At 47.0% G+C, this 19,711-nt stretch overlaps 1 long non-coding RNA gene across 1 annotated transcript; it reads left to right on the forward strand.

The window, feature by feature from the left end:
- Positions 1–11,863: 11,863 nt before the first annotated feature.
- Positions 11,864–18,698, forward strand: LOC138423906 (uncharacterized). Its single transcript, XR_011250514.1, has 4 exons — positions 11,864–12,121; positions 12,523–12,688; positions 17,715–17,891; positions 18,333–18,698. It is a non-coding gene; the product is annotated as an uncharacterized lncRNA (long non-coding RNA).
- Positions 18,699–19,711: the final 1,013 nt, after the last annotated feature.

Here is a 19,711-nt window from a genome sequence, read left to right on the forward strand (position 1 = left end):
GCGAAATGTCAGGCTGGATGAAGCACAAGCTAGAATCAAGATTGCTGGGAGAAATATCAAAACCTCAGATATGCAGATGACACCACCCTTATGGCAGAAAGCGAAGAGAAACTAAAGAGGCTCTTGAAAGTGAAAGAGGAGAGTGAAAAAGCTGACTTAAAACTCAACATTCAGAAAACTAAGATCATGGCATCTGGTCATCACTTCATGGCAAATAGATGGAAAAACAATGGAAACAGTGACAGACTATTTTCTTGAGATCCAAAATCACTGCAGATGGTGACTGCAGCCATGAAATTAAAAGATGCTTGCTCCTTGGAAGAAACCTAGACAGCATATTAAAAAGCAGAGACATTCCTTTGCCGACTTAGGTCCATCTAGTCAAAGCTATGGTTTTTCCAGTAGTCATGTATGGATGTGAGAGTTGGACTATAAAGAAAGCTGAGTGCTGAAGAATGGATGCTTTTGAACTGTGGGTTTGGAGAAGACTCTTGAGAGTCTCTTGGACTGTAAGGAGACCAACCAGTCCATTCTAAAGGAGATCAGTCCTGGGTGTTCATTGGAAGGACTGATGCTGAAGCTGAAACTCCAATACTTTGGCCACCTGATGAAAAGAACTGACTCATTGGAAAAAGACCCTGATGCTGGGAAAGATTGAAGGCAAGAAGAGAAGGGGACAACAGAGGATGAGATGGCTGGATGGCATCACCGACTCGATGGACACGAGTTTAAATAAGCCCCGGGAGATGGTGATGGACAGGGAGGCCTGGCGTGCTGCAGTCCAACACAACTGGGCAACTGAACTGAACTGAACTGGGAAGACCAAGGTGCTGGGTGGCTCCTGGCCACAAGGGGGCATAGTCTCCCTAGTTCTGGGCAAAGGAGAGGCCTCTGATGCCCCCACGGTGCCCAGGCTCAGCCTCTGTAGGCAGCCCAGGTGCAGCGGCTTGATGGACAGCAGACCACTCCTCTCTGGGCAGCTCCCACAGTGGGCACATCTGGGGTGCAGAAGGCCAGGAGCGGTCAGGCTGGGAGGAGGTCCTGTTCAAATTACAGACTGTGCAGGAGTGCTGTGTTGGCAGCTTCGCCCAGGAGCCAGGAGGGCGGTGGTGTCTGGGGCATGACCTTGGGTGGCTGGGGTGCTGGTTAGGGTGTTGGGCAGAGCCTGGCTGGTGACGCTGAGAGTGTGTGGGTGTGGCAACCACAACAGAGATGGGGGCCCCAAGGGCTCTGTGGGATCCACTGTGCTGCCCTGCCAGCTCTGCCCAGCCCAGCCGGAACCGGGATTGTGTGCTGTGGTCCAGGCAGAGACCACGGTTTTCATTGAGGTCCTCTACAGTCTGGCATTACCTTCTCTAAAAGTAGCTCTTCTGCAGTCAAGCTGAATAGCTGCTCTTTCTCCACACGACTTGCACTTTGCTTCACTCACGTACTCATTCTCTTACTCATACCAGGCCATCAACCTGTACTGAGTGTGACCTATAGCCAGGCACCATGGAAATATAAGGCAGCGGGCCCTCACGGACATGTACTTTGTGCCACCGTATCTTTTTTTTTTTTTTTCATTCTTTTAAAAAAATACTTATTTGGTGGCACCAGGTCTTCGTTGCATCATGCGGGATCTTTTAGTTACGGCATGGGGGATCTAGCTCCCTGACCAAGGGTCGAAGCTGGGCCCCCTGCATTGGGAGCTCAGAGTTTTAGCCACTGGACCACCAGGCAAGTCCTATGTCTCCATATTCCATATTTTTATTCACTCTTTTCTCCCCATCACCCTCAGTCTGACCGGGTTTTACCGTCTCTTGGAGACTTCCTCAAACCACACCAGCTCCAGGAAGTCCCTTCTGATTACTCCAAAGGGAGGAAAAGTACCTGGTTTGTCCCATTCACTGTTACCTCCTGAATGCCTAATACCAGCCCTGGTGTAAGGAGGGGCTCAGTAAGTGTTTGTTGATTTTAATGAATCAGGTGATCTTGTCTGTCTCAGATTTCACAGTCTAGATTGCCTAAAACTTTCACTTGGCAAGTCATCAGGTCCTGCCTGTGACATCTCTCCCACTCAACTGCTGTGTTTATTACCACCCGATGCTTTGTGGCTGGGTTAAGCAGGTCTCTTAACTAACAAGGGATGGGAAGGAATTTATTGGCTCATTTAAACACATACTAGGAGATGGGCAGGAAGAGTTGAGCCTACCTTACGAGATGACCTGGCTTCCCTGAGAGCTCAGTTGGTAAAGAGTCCGCCTGCAGTGCAGGAGACCCCAGTTTGATTCCTGGGTCAGGAAGATTCCCTGGAGAAGGGAAAGGCTACCCCACTCCAGTATTCTGGCCTGGAGAACTCCATGGACTGTATAGTCCATGGGGTCACAAAGAGTCAGACATAACTGAGTGACTTTCATTTTCACTTTCTTAGGGGACAACAGCAATCTGGGACTATATCAGGATACCCTGCTATTCACGATGGCTTTTCTCTTTGATATCTTCATCCCTTGCTTTTGCAAACAGGCTTTCTCCATCCAGAAGATGGCTATCAGTGGTCCAAACTTACATCCTTCAAGCTCACCAAATCCAAGAAGAATAGGATTTTCCTCTCCAGCTCCAATTTTGAAATTCTGGTAAAAACTCTGCTAGACTTTTTTTTTATTATTATTATTTTTATTCCTTACCTTTCTCTTGGACCAGTCACTGTAACCAGGGGCGGTGATGTAGTTTGATTGGGAGCCCTTACATGATTGGCTGAGTTGGACTAGAAAAAGGGCAGTTGATCCCCCAAAAGCTGATTGAGAAAAACAGATGTGGCCTTTGGGAAGAGCTGAGGCCACCACCCTGACGGGTATCCACAACAGTGGTGGCAGTGTGTTCTCATGTATCAGTATAGTCCCTGATACTGGGGAAACATCCATGCACACAGTGCCTTTGCTGATGACACAAGCTTGATCAGTGTTGGCTCATTTACAGGGAAAGGAGTGTAATGTCTTGTTTTGTTTGGGCTGAAATCCCCCGTGGATCTTCCCTGCACTTTGCGTGGGCTGTCTGTCCTGTCGCGGCTGCTGTGGGTGGGTCGTCGGTCTCAGAGTGTGAAGCTGGAGAGAATCCTGGAACCCGTGGTATGACTGGAGCTGTCCCTTCTGGTTTTCCTTCTGAGAAAATCTTCCAAGCTGAGTGGTGTGAGTAATATTGGCTTTTTGTCTCAAAAAGGAGAATGGCACTAAGATTGGTTTTTCTATTTGTGTTTCTTTGTTTGTTTTGGTAGAAAGCAGAGATAGCAATTTTGTAAAATGGAGTCTTGCTAGGATGTTCTCAGGAATGGGGCCTTTTGAAAAGATGTTGTTCAGTTGCTAAGTGAGCGACTCTTTGCCACCCCACGAACTGCAGCACGCCAGGCTTTCCTGCCCTTCACCATCTCCCACATTCATGTCCTTTGAGTTGGTGATGCCATCCAGCCATCTCATCCTCTGTCGCCTCCTTTCAACAGATGAGGCACTCCTATCAGAAGAGCATGAGGCTTTCAATAGCCCTATTGGGTAATGTTATTGTACCTATTTTTTTGATGAGGAAACTGAGGTCCAGTGATGGTAGCATGATCTAGGAGAGCTCTAGGAGGTGGGGAGCAAAACCTGTCTGGATGGGGAGCCATGTGCCAGAGGCTTTGTATATCTCATATCATTTAATCTGCACTGCAGTCCTCTGAGACCAGAGCAAGACGACAAGCTTGGAAAATTTTAAATGCCTTGCTGAGGGTCAGTAGGGCTGGGATTCATTAATTTAAAAGTCCATATTGTTTTCTCTTCCTCATACTGCGTGACCTGGCCCTGGTCACTTTATCTCCGTGTGCTTCCATTTCGTAATCTGTAGTACGTGAATAATTAGTAGAGACCTCCTGGGTTTGTTGGGAGGGTTAGATGAATTGCCTCTTACGCGTAGAGGACCTATTGTTATTGTTGTTATTATTATGTCACAAGACCTCCCTCAGGGTCACAAGTCAGGCCACTCCCTTTTGCAGAAAAACCAGATTCCGTGGGAGCCCCTTCCTGGCCCAGGTGCTCCTGAGGCCCGGCTGCAGGTGCCTGGGAAAGTTTGCAACGGGCAGCTAGAGAACAAAGGCTCCAGGTGCCGGGTGACGCTTTGTCTGGCGGCAGGCCTGTTTCCTGCTTGATCAGGTTGCTCTTGGCTGGCCCAGCTCCTGGAGCTGACAGCCCCACCTCACCCCCCTATCCCTGCCAGCTGAAGGCTGAGTGCTGGGCCTGGTGATGCAGGACAGGGCCCAGCTGGACAAGGCCCTTCCTTTCTGGAGCCCAGCCCAGGGATCTCACTGGCTGAAGCAGGAGACTTGGGGCACTGGGCCCATCTTCTGGCTCTCTTCCCATCCTCCATCTATGGGGTGGCCCCATGGGGCAGAGAGAGGCTGGGCCTGGGGGGCAGGATCTGAGACCTGGGGTTGAATGCCAGCCTGAGAAGGAAATAGTGGGTCCCCCTAGGCAAGTGACTTCCTCTCTACCGCTCAGTTTCCGTAGTAGGAACTAGAGACCCCGTGGACTGTTCAGGAGGTTGGGCTGGTTCCTGGATAAAGCCCTTGAAGGCCCTAAACACTTCTTGGGGCCCCCAACATGGCCTATGAGAGACAGAACTTCCAACTGTTTGGAGGCTGATCTTAGTACAACACAGAACGAGATCCTGTGTCATTCCCCTCCAGAAAACACGCTGCAAGCCCTGGCTTGTGGCCGTGCCCGCCCTACCCCACTGCAGCTCCGAGCCATCAGCTTCTCCAGGTTCTGTGAACAGGAGTCTCTCTCTGCTTCAGAACTTCTGCACGGCTGTCCCTTTGCACTGGACACTTTGTGCTCTGGGTCTTCTCGGGGCTGTCCTTGTCGCTTGGATCCTAGTTCTCAGGTGTCGCCTCCTCAGGGAAGCCCTCTTTGGTCACCCTCTAACCTAGCCCCTGTCTGATCCCTCCCTAACAGCCTCATCCTGTTTGATTCACTCGAAACACTCCCCTCTCTCTGAAGCTCTGTGTGTGTGTGTCAGTCGCTCAGTTGTGCCTGACTTCTTTGTGGCCCCATGGACTGTAGCCTGCCAGGCTTTTCTGTCCTTGCTTTTAATTTGTCTCCCTTTGTGTTGTCTGCCTCTCCGCGGGAATATAAGCTCCAAGAGGGAAGGGTCTTGTCTTTATTTCTTTTTGCTGCCTCCCCTGCTCTAGAACAGTCCCTGGTACTCAGGGACTCTCTCTAGATACCCGCTCTATAAAACTCACTTTAAAAAATATATTTATTTATTTGGCTGTCCTGGGTCTTAGTTGCAGCATGCAGGATCTTCAGTTGCAGCAAGTGGGATCTTGTTCCCTGACCAAGGATCAAACTCAGGCCCCCTGCACTGGGAGGGTGGACTCAGCCGCTGGACCACCAGGGAAGTCCTATAACAGACTCACTTAAAATTTATTAGTATTATTACTTATTTGGCTGCTCAAGGGATATTTTAATTGTAGCATATGGGATCTAGTTCCTGGACCAGGGACAGAACCCAGGCCCCCTGCATTGAGAGCACAGCGGCTTAGCCACTGGGCCACCAGGGAGGTCCCAAGACCCACTTTTGAATGAAGGTCTCAGTGTCCCTTATGCCTCTGCGGTCTGGGCAGTGGACCGGAGCTGTAGTGAGGGAGCTCTGCAGGTATGAAGTTGCTTTGGATTTCCAAAACACTTTCATACGCAGTGCCTCATCTAAACCACGTCACAGCTACCTGTAAGACAGGTTGGGCAAGATCAGAAGCCCCGTTTTATAGATGAGAAAATTGAGGTGCCCAGAGGCTTAAGGAACATGCCTAAGGTCATATGCGTCATAGGTGCCAAACCAGGACTAGAGACTTCAGAAACTCTTTTCAGGACTCCAGACCAGATGTGAGAATGTCTTAAAAGAGAAAAATCCACATTCCAAACCTATTTTTCCCTTAGGTTGTCTTACAGATAAGCACATACTCAGAATTACTGTATGAGGGGGTAGTACTCTGATCTCCAACATTCTTTTTCTCATTTTATTTTTAAAAAAATTCTTTATTAATTGAAGTATGCTGCTGCTGCTGCTGCTAAGTCACTTCAGTTGTGTCCGACTCTGTGCGACCCCATAGACTGCAGCCCACCAGGCTCCCCCATCCCTGGGATTTTCCAGGCAAGAACACTGGAGTGGGTTGCCATTTCCTTCTCCAGTGCATGAAAGTGAAAAGTGAAAGTGAAGTCTCTCAGTCGTGTCCGACTCTTCACAACCCCATGGACTGCAGCCTACCAGGCTCCTCCGTCCATGGGATTTTCCAGGCAAGAGTACCGGAATGGGGTGCCATCACCTTCTCCAATTGAAGTATAGCTGATTCTAAGTTCTTCTTGAGCTCTGTGATCTATATGTAACCCTTGAGTCACATCCAGGGAAATTCTAAAGTATGCCCTCTTTCTTGGCTGAGAAACCCCAGTTTCTTCCCTACCATGGAATTATAGCAGTGCCTCTAAATAGTACAGGCTTCCCAGGTGGTGCTAATGGTAAAGAATCCACCTGCTACTGCAGGAGACATGAGAGACTGGGGTTGGGAAGATCCCCTGGAGGAGGGCATGGCAACCCATTCCAGTATTCTTGCCTGGAGAACCCATGGACAGAGGAGCCTGGCGGGCTACAGTCCACGGGGTCTCAGAGTCAGCATGGCTGAAGCAACTTGGCACGCGCGAGGTCTTGATAGGCATGTGACCATTGTTGTCAGTCAGATCATTCTGGGAATGGAATGCGGGTAGAACCTGCGTCAGCCACTCAGACCCTCCACTGGGGAGGCCATTCAAAATTACGAATGTGATGAGTCATTTGACACCTTAATGAAAGAGACCAACACTTCTAGTCCTCTTGGCACTCTCTTTGAGCAGCTCTCATCTTTCTCAAGCTCCTAAGGAGGAATGTCACAGCCCTTCCCCAAAGATCGTGCCGTGCCACCCGGAAGAAAGCTGAGAAGTGAGATGACTTGTTTATGGATAATTGTCAGTGAGCCAGAACTCACACAGAGCTCTGGAGTTTCCAGGCCGTTAACTTATCTTCCTGAACATATGAGTCAGGGCCAGTTCAGCCCAGGTTATACAGGTACGTGCTTCCCTGCCCTGTTCTTCCGGGCTAGCACCCAGCCCTCACGCATACACACAGACAGGTGCCCTTCAGCCTCCTCCTCTGTACATCCTGGGAGGGGTGCAGGCAGCTTGGCTTATTCATCTCTCTTCAGGAAGGTGCCCTCAGCCCTCTAAGGGCTGAGCTCAGGCTGGAAACTAACCGCAAGATCTGAACCAAAAAAAAGAGAAAGTAAATAGTAATCCTTCCTTTCCCATAAATGTTGCAACAGCCTAGCTGTAGCTTGGAGCACGTATTTCGAGAATAACCAGAAACAACCAACATATCTCTCAATAGTTGTCAGCTATAAAACATTATGGTATATTCAGAGAACAGAATACTATGAAGCTGTTAAAATTAATGAAATAGGGACTTCCCTAGTGGCACAGTGGATAAGAGTCCACCTACCAGTGCAGCGGACACAGGTTTGATCCCTGGTTCAGGAGGATCCCACACGCCTGGGAGCAACTAAGCCAGTGTTCCACAGTAAGAGAAGCCACTGCAATGAGAAGCTCGCATCCTGTAACTTGAGTCACTCCCACTTGCCACAGCTAGAGAAAGCCCGAGAACAGCAAGGAAGACCAAGTGCCACAAACAATAAATCAAAAAATAGAAAAAGAACAAAAGAAGTTGCATAGCAGGGTGTGTATTATGGTCCCAATTGTGTGAATGTGTATTATGACTTTTTTTTAACTTTTCATTTTGTGCTGGGGTATAGATGATTAACAATGTTGTGATAGTTTCAGATGAACATCCAAGAGACTCAGCCATCTATACATGTATCCATTCTTCCCCAAACTCCCCTCCCATCCAGCTGCCATATAACGTTGTGAAGAGTTCCCTGTGCTAGACAGTAGGTTCTTGCTGGTATCCATTTATGACTCGTTTTTTTAAAAATTATAAATAGTTATCTTCTTTTTTTTTAATAGTTATCTTCTTAAAGGATAAAAACTACAGAAGAATTTAGACAAAGACATGAAACTCCCCATCACCACTTGCAGCAGTCAGGATAGACTAGGATATGATGTGGTAACAAACACCTCTAAACATCTTTGGCTTAAAACAACCAAGATTTATTTCTTGCCCATGCTTGCATTCCCAATGTGGCTTGCATAGGCTCAGGACTTTGTTGTCTGCACTTTGGTCATCATTAGACTTTCCTGAAGTCACCATCCCCACAAGAGGCTTCAGGGTTCACCACTGCCATGCAAGAACGCATGAGAACCCCACAGGGGTTCTCAAATCCCCCCCAAAGGGACATGCGTCGCTTTCCCCTCACATTTCACTGGCCAGAGCAACTCATGCGGCTGCACCTGACTGCCAGAGAGTACAGTCCTCCTATGTATCCAAAAAAAGGAGGCTAGAAATACTGGTGAGCCCAGGTATCTACTGCACACCACAAACTAGCTGCATCTTTTGAGGCTTTTGTGTTTATATTGATACACATACTAGTTCTACAGTAATTTTAAAGGAAAGCACAGGTTTCGTAGTAAGACAGACCTAGGTTTGAATCCCAAATAGTTTAATCATCTGCTGTGTTCCTTTAGACAAGATCTTGATCTGCCCAAGACTCAGCTTTCCCACCTGTACCTGCTTCCTTGGAGAAGGAAATGGCTTCCCACTCCAGTATTTCCACCTGGAGAAGTTCATGGACAGAGGAGCCTGGCGGAATACAGTCCATGATATTGCAAAGAGTCGGACATGACCGAACACACACGCACCTGCTTTCTGGGCCAACGTAGAGGTGAAATGTAATAGTGGAAATGCGACCTGTAATAAGCAGTAGCTTACACAAGCAGTGCTATCTAACTGGGAAATAAAGAGTGCTTGAGGGTGGTTGTTTAGTGGGCTGGAGGCCAGGTGGACAAGGAAATATGGGGAAAGAAAGCCCCTTTCCATCTGTCAGATGGAAAGTATATGGATCAGTTTCTTGTGTATCCCATGGCCCCAGACATGCTGTGAGCTTGGAGATGGGAGCATCTTATTAGCCAGGCTACTGCCTGCTTAGATGCAGCCAAGGGTCAGGTGCAAAATATCTGCCCTGCATCAACCGGCCCCATTCAGCCCACCTGGGTTCTGTTTCTTCCCATCTAAAGCTGAGTGTGCTGGTGAGGGAGAACGCTTTCTATTTAAAGGAGGACCAGCCTTCATATTAAATATGTTGTTTGAGGAAATAACGATCATCACAGCATTTGTAGAGGACAATTTTGCAGCATGGATCAGACCCTTTGATCCAGCAGTCCTCAGTGAGGAATTTATCCTAAGAAAATGACAGAACAAGTGAGTAAAGATAGATCATAATGGAAAATTGAAAACCTAAATGTCTTGACATAGGGGATGAAACAAACTATAGAATGCTTTGTTTATCCAACTATATCCAGACATGAAAAGATGTCAATTGTCCATTGAAAAATTACATGAGAAAGAGCAATATATATGTAAAACTGTGGATGGATGAATACATAGATCTCCTACGATCTCATTGTTGAAAAGAATATATAGGGAATTCCCTGGTGATTTCCCACTGCTGAGGGCCCAGGTTCAATTCCTATTTCAGGTTCAATCTCACAAACTGCTTAGCTGGGCAAAAAAAAAAAAAGTATATGAATATATACCTTATATATGCTTTGACATTCCGAAAGGATAAATGTCAGAATATTAGCAATTATTTCCTGCAGGGGGTAGGAAAGTGAGAGTTAAAGTCCTTCAGTTATGTCTCTTTGTGACCCCATGGACTATAGCCCACCAGGTTCCTTTGTCCATGGAATTCTCCAGGCAAGAATACTGGAGTGGGTAGCCATTCCCTTCTGCAAGGAATCTTCCAGACCCAGGGATCAAAGCCAGGTCTCCTGCATTGCAGGCGGACTCTAACATCTGAGCCACCAGGAAAGCCAAAATATTAGCAATTATTTCCTCCAGGGAGTAGAAAGAGTAGGAATTTTTTTCTTCACACAAAGAACATGATTAAGTAGTAAAAGGCCAAGTTATTTAACTGTGTCTCCAGCTGCATTTTATGATCAGTCAACCTTTAATGCAAGCTGCTCACCTCTGGAGAGGACTTGGCCCTTGTCTGGGAGTCAGAAAACCTTGGTGTGTGTGCGCTGTGTGTGACCTTGGGCAAGCTACCTGGGATGCGAAGCATCTGTATGAACTTTTTACAAATAGATACAGACACATAGAAAGGCTTGTACCTGAGATCCCATAGCTCATGGCCCCTGAACTGCATTTTGAACCCGGGGTTTTCCCGATTTGGAGTCAGGATATTCTTACATTACATCACAGCCACCCCTCTCTGAATCTCATCTCTAAAATGACAGGGTCAGAATTCAGTCCCTTTCAGCTGAAAAGATTCAATGTCTGCAGGAAGTCACCCCTCCCCCATCATTCCTGGTGTATCACAGGCCCCAGAGTTGGTATGCATGCCCTGTTCGTCAGATGCCAGCCTTCCCCAGGGGAAGGGACTCCAGGCTGGGGGTTGGAGAGAGCTCCTGGCCTGCCTAGGGCCATCTAGAGGGGGCAGGGGGTGGGTGGGTGTGCTCTCTGGCCAGGCGTCTGGCTGGGTGCCTGCAGAACCGGGCGAAAATTACCCACGAGGGCTGGCTGGGAGCCCAAGAACTTGTTGTCTTTCCCTTTAAACAGACACAGGCTGTCTGTTAAGATTCTGGAAACATCTGACCTTTCGAAGAGCATCTCAGGCAGGGCTGGAGGGCGGTCCTTCCCTTTCTGTAAGTGCTTTAACCCTTTCCACACAATCCTGGACAACATTCTAACAACCACAACAAAAAAGGAGATCAGTTTCCAAGGAACATGAAAGGCTCATCGGGTCTCTTTTGGATTGTCTGAGGGGCAGAGAAGAGATTCTGAGCCCAGATGTCTCCTGCATCACTTGCTCAGTTCCTAGTCTCAGGAGCCTGAGCTTAGAGGGAGGAGAGGGGCTGAAAGGAGAACAGAGGGGCCTGGGACTTCAGGGCGGGAGTGGGGACTGCTCCTCTGGCCGACCGAACAGCATATTCCTTCATATTTCCTACGAAGGTTTACATTTGTGTACAAGCAGGGCACCTGCTGGGTATCAGGCAGTGTGTGAGGTGATACAAGGCCAGCACAATGGCAAACAAACCCAGAAAGAAATGTTCTATGCCTTCTGAAAGGTTCATTTTCTGGGAGAGAGAGAGAGAGAGAGAGAGAGAGAGAGAGAGAGAGAGTGTGTGTGTGTGTGTGTGTGTGTGTGTGTGTGTGTGCTCAGTCACTCAATCGTGTCTGACTCTTTGCGACCCCGTGGGCTGTAGCCCGCCAGGCTTCTCTGTCCATGGGATTCCCCAGGCAAAAATCCTGGAGTGGGTTGCCATCTCCTTCTCCAGGAAATCTTCCCAACCCAGGGATCGAACCCACTTCTCTTGCATCTGCTGTTGGCAAGCGGATTCTTTACTATTGTGCCACCTGGGAAGCCCTCTGAGGGAGTGGGCTGTGATAAAATAATCACAAGCTCAAATGTCAAATGACAATAGGGTAAAGGGCTAGGAAGGAGACAAATGGTGCTGAGCGTCTGATGATGGAGATACAATATGGGAAGGTCAGAGGAGGCTTTCCTGAGGAGACTGGGAGCAGGGGTCCAAAGGGCTACCTCTTGATGATTGGGCATAACCCCTGCAGGCAGCACACAGGAGCTTGTTAAAATGCAGGATCTCAGTCCTCATTCCGTCTTCAGAAACTAAATCTGCATTTTAATCACATCTCCCAGGTGACCCCTGGGTCAGGAAGATCCCCTGGAGATGGCTGCTCCCTCCAATATTCTTGCCTGGAGAATCCCATGGACAGAGGAGCCTGGAGGGATACAGTCCATGGGGTTGCAAAATGTTGGACATGACTGAAGCAACTTAACACTGATGCATGTACCCAGATGACCCGGCTATATATGAAAGTTTGAGAAGCATTGCTGAGGGTTGAACTAGGACTTCCCAGTCTCGGTATAGCTTGAAACTGGAGGAGAACCTTCCAGGTAAGAGCTCTGGGATGGGAAGGAGCAGGCAGTAGGAAGGGAGGAATGGGAGTCAAAGGCTATTAGTGTATGTATGTTCAGTGGACCCAGGAACAGCAACAAGAGTTTGAAATGTGAAGGTCTGCTTATATGCACATTTATTTCAATAAATATGTACAATACTACATAATCTGTGTTTGGTTGAATATGGGGTAGAACCATGGATTGTTGTCGTCATTTAATCCCTAAATTGTGTCTAACTCTTCAACCTCATAGACTGTAAATTCCACCAGTCCGTGTAGCTTCTCTGTCCGTGGAATTCTCCAGGCAACTATACTGCAGTGGGTTGCCATTTCCTTCTCCAGAGGATCTTTGTGACCCAGGGATCGATCCTGTGACTCCTGTGTCTTCTGCATTGGCAGGTGGATTCTTTAACCCTGAGCCACCTGGGAGCCAAGGAGGCTTAGAGGGAGTATGCTAAAGAAGAAAGCTGGAAGGAAAAGAGACTGTGCCGGAGAAAGTGATTCCTGAGCTGAGGACCTTGGTAATGGAGCCAATTACTTCCAGTAAATGGGAGAGGTGGCTGAGGTGAGTGAGAGAGGTCACTGGAGGCCTGGGAAACCAGATTTAGGATGTGTCTTTCACGTGGGTGCTGAAGTCATCAAGGACGATGACAGGGCTTTAGCTGGAGATAAAAATGGGGAGCCACGTGCCAAAGTCTCCAGTGACGACAGGGGAGTGGCCGGGAGGTGGGTGGACGACCTCAGGGCATTTACCAGGGGATGGAAGACTGTGGTTCGGGAGAGCTGTGGGGATGTGATCCCGACATGTGTGGATGTGGATTCACGTTCCAAGTGACCCAGGGGAGATGGGGGTGGTGTGTAGGATGGAGGAGAGCCAAGAAGTGCCAGTATTATGGAGGATGCTAACGAGGCAGGGAAAAAACCCAGTGAGGTAAAGGTTTTAAGTATATAGCAGTTGTTCTCATTTTTTTTGTTGTTTTTTTCTCTTTCTTCTTTCTATTTTTAAATTATTTTTCTTACCTCTTTTTCTTATTTTTCGGCAGTTTGCTCTCTCCACCTGTAGCAGTGGTATCATCTCATCACTTGGAAACTTATTAGCTATGTAAACTTTAGGGTCCCACCTGCATCAGAAATCTGTGCTACTTTTTGTTTATTTATGGCTCGGACTTTGTTCCGAGGGCTTTCTCTAGTTGCGGTGAGTGGGGGACACTCTCTGGTTGCGGTGCGCGACCTTCTCAATGCGGTGACTTCTCTTGTGGAGCATGGGCTGTGGTGTGCAGGGACTTCAGTAGTTGAGGCGCTTGGGCTCTAGAGCTTGGGGTCAGTAATTGTGGTGCACAGTTTTAGTTCCCTGTGGCATGTGGGATCTTTCCAGACTAGGGATCAAACCCATGTCCCCTGCATTGGCAGGTGGATTCTTAACCACGGGACCACCGGAGAAATCTGAAATCTGTGCTTTTAAAAAAGAAAATCTACTGAAGTATAGTTGATTTACAATGCTGTGTTATTTTCTGCTATACCGTAAAGTATTCTCTTTTGTATTCTTTTCCACTATGGTTTATCACAGGATATTGTATACTCAATACTGTGCTGCACAGTAGGACCTTGTTTTTTAGCCATCCTATATACAACAGCTCGAATCTGCTAATCCCGAATTCCGAGTTCTTCCTTCCCCCACCCCCTTCCCCTTTGGCAACGGCAAGTCTGTTCTCTATGTCTGTGAATCTGTTCCTGTTTCGTAAATACGTTCATTTGCGTCATATTTTAGGTTCTATATGTTGATATACGTGACATCATACGGCATTTATCTTTCTCTTTCTGACTTACTTTGCTTAGTATGAAGATCTCTAGGTCCGTCCAGGTTGCTTCAAATGGCATTGCTTCATTCTTTTCAGGGCCGAGTAGTGTTCCGTCGTGTGTGTGTCTTTGTGTGTGTGTTGCATGTGTGTATCACAGCTTTTTTATCCACTCATCTGTCCATTGGGCTTCCCTCATAGCTCAGTTGGTAAAGAATCTTCCTGCAATGCTGGAGACCTGGGTTCGATTCCTGGGTCGGGAAGATCCCCTGGAGAGGGAAATGGCAATCTACTCCAGTATTCTTGCCTGGAGAATCCCATGGACAGAGGAGCCTGGTGGGCTACAGTCCATGGGGTCGCAAGAGTCAGACATGACTTAGTGACTAAACCACCAACCAACCAACCACCATCTGTCCATGGGCATTTAGGTTGTTTCCATATCTTGGCTAATGTAAGTAGTGTTTCTATGAACATAGTGGTTCATGTATCTTTTTGAATTATAGTTTTGTCTGGGTATATGCCCCCTGGCATAGGAAATGGCAACCCACTCCAGTATTCTTGCCTGGAAAATTCCACGGACGGAAGAACCTGGCTGGCTGCAGTCCATCAGGTCATAAGGAGTTGGACACAACTAAGCGACTGAACACTGGGTACATGCCCAAGAGTGAGAAGCAATCTGTGCTTTTAACAAGCTTTTTGGTGATTTTTATACATGTTCCAGTTTGAGAGCCACAGGAATATGGTAATGGGAAAAGTGATTCACTTAATGAAAAAAAAAAAAAAAGAATCTCATGAAATCTACCACCACATGAAAAAGTGAATTTTGGGTTAAAGACGCAGAAGACTATGAAGTTAATAATATAAAATATTAAAGAATATCTTTGTGACCTTGGGGTAGAAATTAACTTATTAAGCAAAATTTCAGAAGCATAAACCATGAGGCAAAAAAAAAAAATCGATTGATTTGAATACTGCCCGAGTATGAGTTCATTGACAAGGTTAACAAATGACAAAACTGGGAAAATATATTTGTGATATCTAAAGCCAACAAAGAACTAATATCTAGATTCAGAATATACTAGGAATTTCTGCAAGTCAATAAGAAAATCTTCTTGCAAGTCAAATGGCAGGAAAATGGGCAAAGATAAGAAGGTGCTTAACAGGAGAAATTTAAAAGTTAACAAATACAGGAGGATATGTTAAGATGTATTAGAAATCAGAGAAATATAAATTAAACCAATAGCTGTTAGCAGTTTTAGTTACAATAGCCCCAAACTTCCCAAAGAGGAAACAACCCAAAAGTCCATTAGTAGGTGAACCAAACTGATATTCATACAATAAATACTACTCAATGATTAAAAGAAAAAGAATGGACTATTGATACATCTCTCGAAAGCATTATGCTTAGTGAAAGCAGTCGGACACAAGAGTACATACTGTATGCTTCTATTTGTATGGAGTTCTAGAAGAGGCAGAAAAATTTAGTGATAAAAATCAGATCACTGGTTGTGGGAGATGGGGAGGGTAGACATGACAAAGGGCATAGGGAACGCTTAGGGTTGATGGGACTGATTTGTGTTTACAGGTATATCCACTTGTCAAAATTCAAGGAAATGAGTGTAAAACGTGTCACTATCATTGTGTGTAAATTATGCCTTGGTAAACTTGGAGAGGGGCATAGCAACCCACTCCAGTGTTCTTGCCTGGAGAATCTCATGGGCAGAGGAGCCTGGTGGGCTGCAGCCCATAGGGCCACAAAGAGTCAGAAATACCACTGAAGGCATTTAGCACCCATGCATGCAGGCAAACTTAACTTTCAAAATGAAACGTTGGCTCAGTGGTAAAAAATCCACCTGCCCGTGCAGGAGACACAAGTTCAATCCCTGATCCAGGAGGATTCCACGTGTCTCGGAGCAGCTAAGCCACAACTACTGAAGCCTACATGCCTAGAGTCTATGCTCCAAGACAAGAGAAGCCACCGAAATGAGAGGCCTGAGTACCACAGCAGATAGAAACCCCTGTTCACCACAACTAGACACAGCCCGAGCAAAGCGGAGACCCAATCCAGCCAAAAATAAATAAATAATTTTTGTTTAAAGAAAAGAAATAATAAAGAGATTAAAAAAATACAGCGTTAAAACTTCATATCATTTAGACTGGAAAAGTTAGGCAGCTGGAGAATGCTAGGAGTTGGCAGACGGCAGGGGTCCATGGCTGATGGGCATGTGGGCAGGGTGCCTTGTGACCCACAGCAAGCCACACCCTTAGAAGAATCTGCAAGAGATTCTCACATGGCCCATATGGCAAAGAGGGAGGAAGTCACTGCAGACTTCTTTATGGGGGTGGGAGGTTGTAGGCAGTTCGGGGAGTAGATGGATAAAATGTGGTAGAGCCACACTTTGGAATACCCTGCAGCAGCTAGAAGCAGTAGATGAGATGTGCCCAGGGCTTCCCTGGTGGCTCAGTGGGAAAGCATCCGCCTGCCAATGCAGGAGACACGGGTTCCATCCCTGATCTGGGAGGATCCCACATGTAGTGCAGCAACTGAGGGCAGTACGACTACTGAGCCGGGGAGCTGCAGCTGCCACATGCCCTGGAGGCTGTGCTCTGCAACAAGAGAAGCCGCTGCAGTGAGAAGCCCGTGCGCCTCGGCTAGAGAGCAGCCCCTGCTCCCGCAGCGAGGGAAAAGCCCCCGCAGTAACGAAGGCCCACCCAGCACAGCCCAAAAAATGTTTCTAAAAGATGTGTCCAGAGCAGTATGGATGGGCCTGTGGAATAAACAAACAAAAAATAGAATGAGGTGTATGACAAAACGCTGTTTATGTAAATTAAAAATACAAAACAGTCCAATTAGAAAATGGGCCACAGACGTTTCGCTAAGGAGGAGGTAGGGATGGCAAATAAGCACCTGAAAAGATGTTCATCATCATTAGCCATTAGGCAAGTGCAAATTAAAACCGCAATGAGGCCTTGCTATGCAGTTATTAGGAGGGTCATCATAGAAAACCGGGATAACAACAACTGCTGGCAAGGAGGTGGAGAAACTGGACCTCTTATAAAATGTATAGCCACCCTGGTAAGTAGTGTGGCAGTTTCTTATAAAACTATAGCTGCATTTACCATAAGACTCAGCAGTCCAGGACTTCCCTGGTGGTACAGTGGATTAGAATCTGCCTGCTGATGCAGGGGACATGGGTTCGATCCCTGGTCCAGGAAGATTCCACATGCCGTGGAGCAACTAAGTCCATGTGCCACAACTACGGAGTCCACATGCCTAGAACATGTGCTCTGCAATGAAGAGAAGCCCACACATGCCACAACCACAGAAAGCCCAAGCAAACCAAGGAAGACCTAGTGAAGCCATAAATAAATAAAATGCCTTAAAAAAAAAAGACCCAGCAATCACAAATTTGACCTATATCCCAAAGAAATGAAAACTTACATCCATACAAAAACCTGGACATTAATCAGCTTTATCTGTAATAGCCCCAAACTGGAAACAACCCAAATCTCCTTCAGTGGGTGAACAGGTAAACTCTGGTATATCCATACCGTGGAATACAAAACAGTAATAAAAAGGAAATAACTGCCCATAGATTACAACAGCATGGATGTATCTCAAGGGCAATATGATGAGTGAGAAGCCAGTCTCAAAGCCAGTCTATTTGCACCTACTGTATAGCACAAGGGACTCTACCCAATAATCTGTTAAGATCTATATGTGAAAAGAATCTACAAAGAGTGGACAGGGACTTCTCTGGTGGTCAGTGGTTAAGAATCCATCTTCCAATGCAGGGGACGGGGTTTGATCCCTGGTCCGAGAACTAAGACCCCACATGCCCGGGGCAACTCAGCCCATGTGCCACAACTGCTGAGCACCACAGATGGAGTCCGTTGTCACAAAACGAAATATCCTGCAAGAAGCAATGAAGACCCCAAGCGCTGCAACTAAGACCTGATGCAGCCAAATAAGTAAGTAAGTAAAATATTTTTAAAATAAATAAAAAGAGTGGATATAAGTGTATATATATAAGATTCACTTTGTTCTACAGCAGAAATTAACACAACATTGTAAATCAACTATTCTCCAATTAAAAAGAAAAGAGCTTCCACTTACATAACATTCTCAGAATGACAGAAATATAGGGATGGAGAAGAGATGAGTGGTTGCCAAGTCCAGGGACCTGAGTGGAGAAGTGTGACATAAAAGGACACCACCAGGAGATCCCTGTGGAGATGGGACCTTCTGTATCTTGACTGTGGTGACGGTTACACTAATTTATTCATGGGGTCAAAATAGCATAGAATTCTACACCCACACACACATAACTGCAAGAGAAAACTGAACAATAAGGTCTCTATTTAACAGTATGATCCCAATGTCAATCTCTTGGTCTTGCTATCGTACTACAGTTTTACTATTCTAGGGCTTCCCAGGTGGTTCAGTTATAAAGAATCCTCCTGACGATGCAGGAGAAGCAAAAGACACGGGTTCCATCCCTGGGTCCCCTGCGTCGGGAAGATCCCTTGGAACAGGAAACGGCAACCGCCTCCAGTATTCTTGCCTGGGAAATCCCAACGATAGAGGAGCCTGGAGGGCTACAGTCCATGCGGTCATAAAGAGTCCGACAGGACTGAGGACTGAGCACACACACACAGCTGTAGAATGTTACCGATGGGGGAAGCTGGATAAAGAGCTCACGGGACACGTACTATTTTTTGGTAACTTTCTGTGAGTCTACAATTATTTCAAAATTAAAAAAAATTTTTTTTAAAGTACACGCATACAATTCTATAGTATATCTTGCAAGAATGCCCACAAACAAAAGCATATATTACACACCTTAAAATGGTAGCCTGTGGGGGGAGGGGTGGGAGGAGGCATGGAAAGATAATAGGAAATGAACAGCGACATTAATCAAGCGACCCTGTGCCGACCACAGCGATAAGGCTGAGAACTGTGAGGGCGATTAACTCAAGCCTCTCCGCACCTGAGGTCCCACAGCCAGGAAAGGGGGTGGGTGAAGGGGGATCAATAATGTTAAAGATGAGGCCTTTTTTAAGTGCAGCAAAGATATTTCCCTTTTTTCCATAAAAAGCTGGAGGAAGCTTGGAGGAGGAAGAGAGACAGGAAAAGGGAGTGGGCAGAAGGGGCAGAAAAGGGAGGAGGGAGAAGGAAGAAAAGATGGTGGGGAGCCAAATGAGGTGAGAGTGATGTGGAGGTGGACAGCTTTCTTTCCTGCAGGCGCTGGGCTGGGCTGGACACAGAAAGGTCAGGGTTGCCTCAAGCCCTCTGGAGCTCTGAGGCCCCACGGGGCAGGGGGCCTGGATTCCAGGAGCTCCTCTGAAGAGCCCGGGCGCAGCAGGACACAACGTGCTCCTCCTCGTGCCTGAAACTTGGCAAGGCTGATGTTTTGCATCTCTTCCTGTTCCCTCCCACCCTCAGCAGTATTTGGAAGGCAGACTTAGTAAAGCCACTGGGCTAATTGTTTTAATTCATTAGTCAGTTTTTGGTTGCACTGTGTCTTTGTTGCTCCACGCGAGCCTCCTCTAGTTGCAGTGAACGGGGGCTACTCTTGGTTGCGGGGCATGGGCTTTTCATAGTGCTTGCTTCTCTGGTTGTACAGCACAGGCTCTAGGGTGGGTGGGCTCAGTAGCTGCAGCTTGTGGGGCTTTAGAGCACTGGCTCAGTAGCTGTGGGGCCTGGGCTTAGCTGATCCTCAGCAAGTGCAATCTTCCTGGACCAGGGATCAAACTCGTGTGTCCTGGGTTCTTATTTACTGTACCACGAA

Source organism: Ovis canadensis, chromosome 18 (genome assembly GCF_042477335.2).
Source record: "Ovis canadensis isolate MfBH-ARS-UI-01 breed Bighorn chromosome 18, ARS-UI_OviCan_v2, whole genome shotgun sequence".
In the NCBI taxonomy this organism is placed as follows: domain Eukaryota; kingdom Metazoa; phylum Chordata; class Mammalia; order Artiodactyla; family Bovidae; genus Ovis; species Ovis canadensis.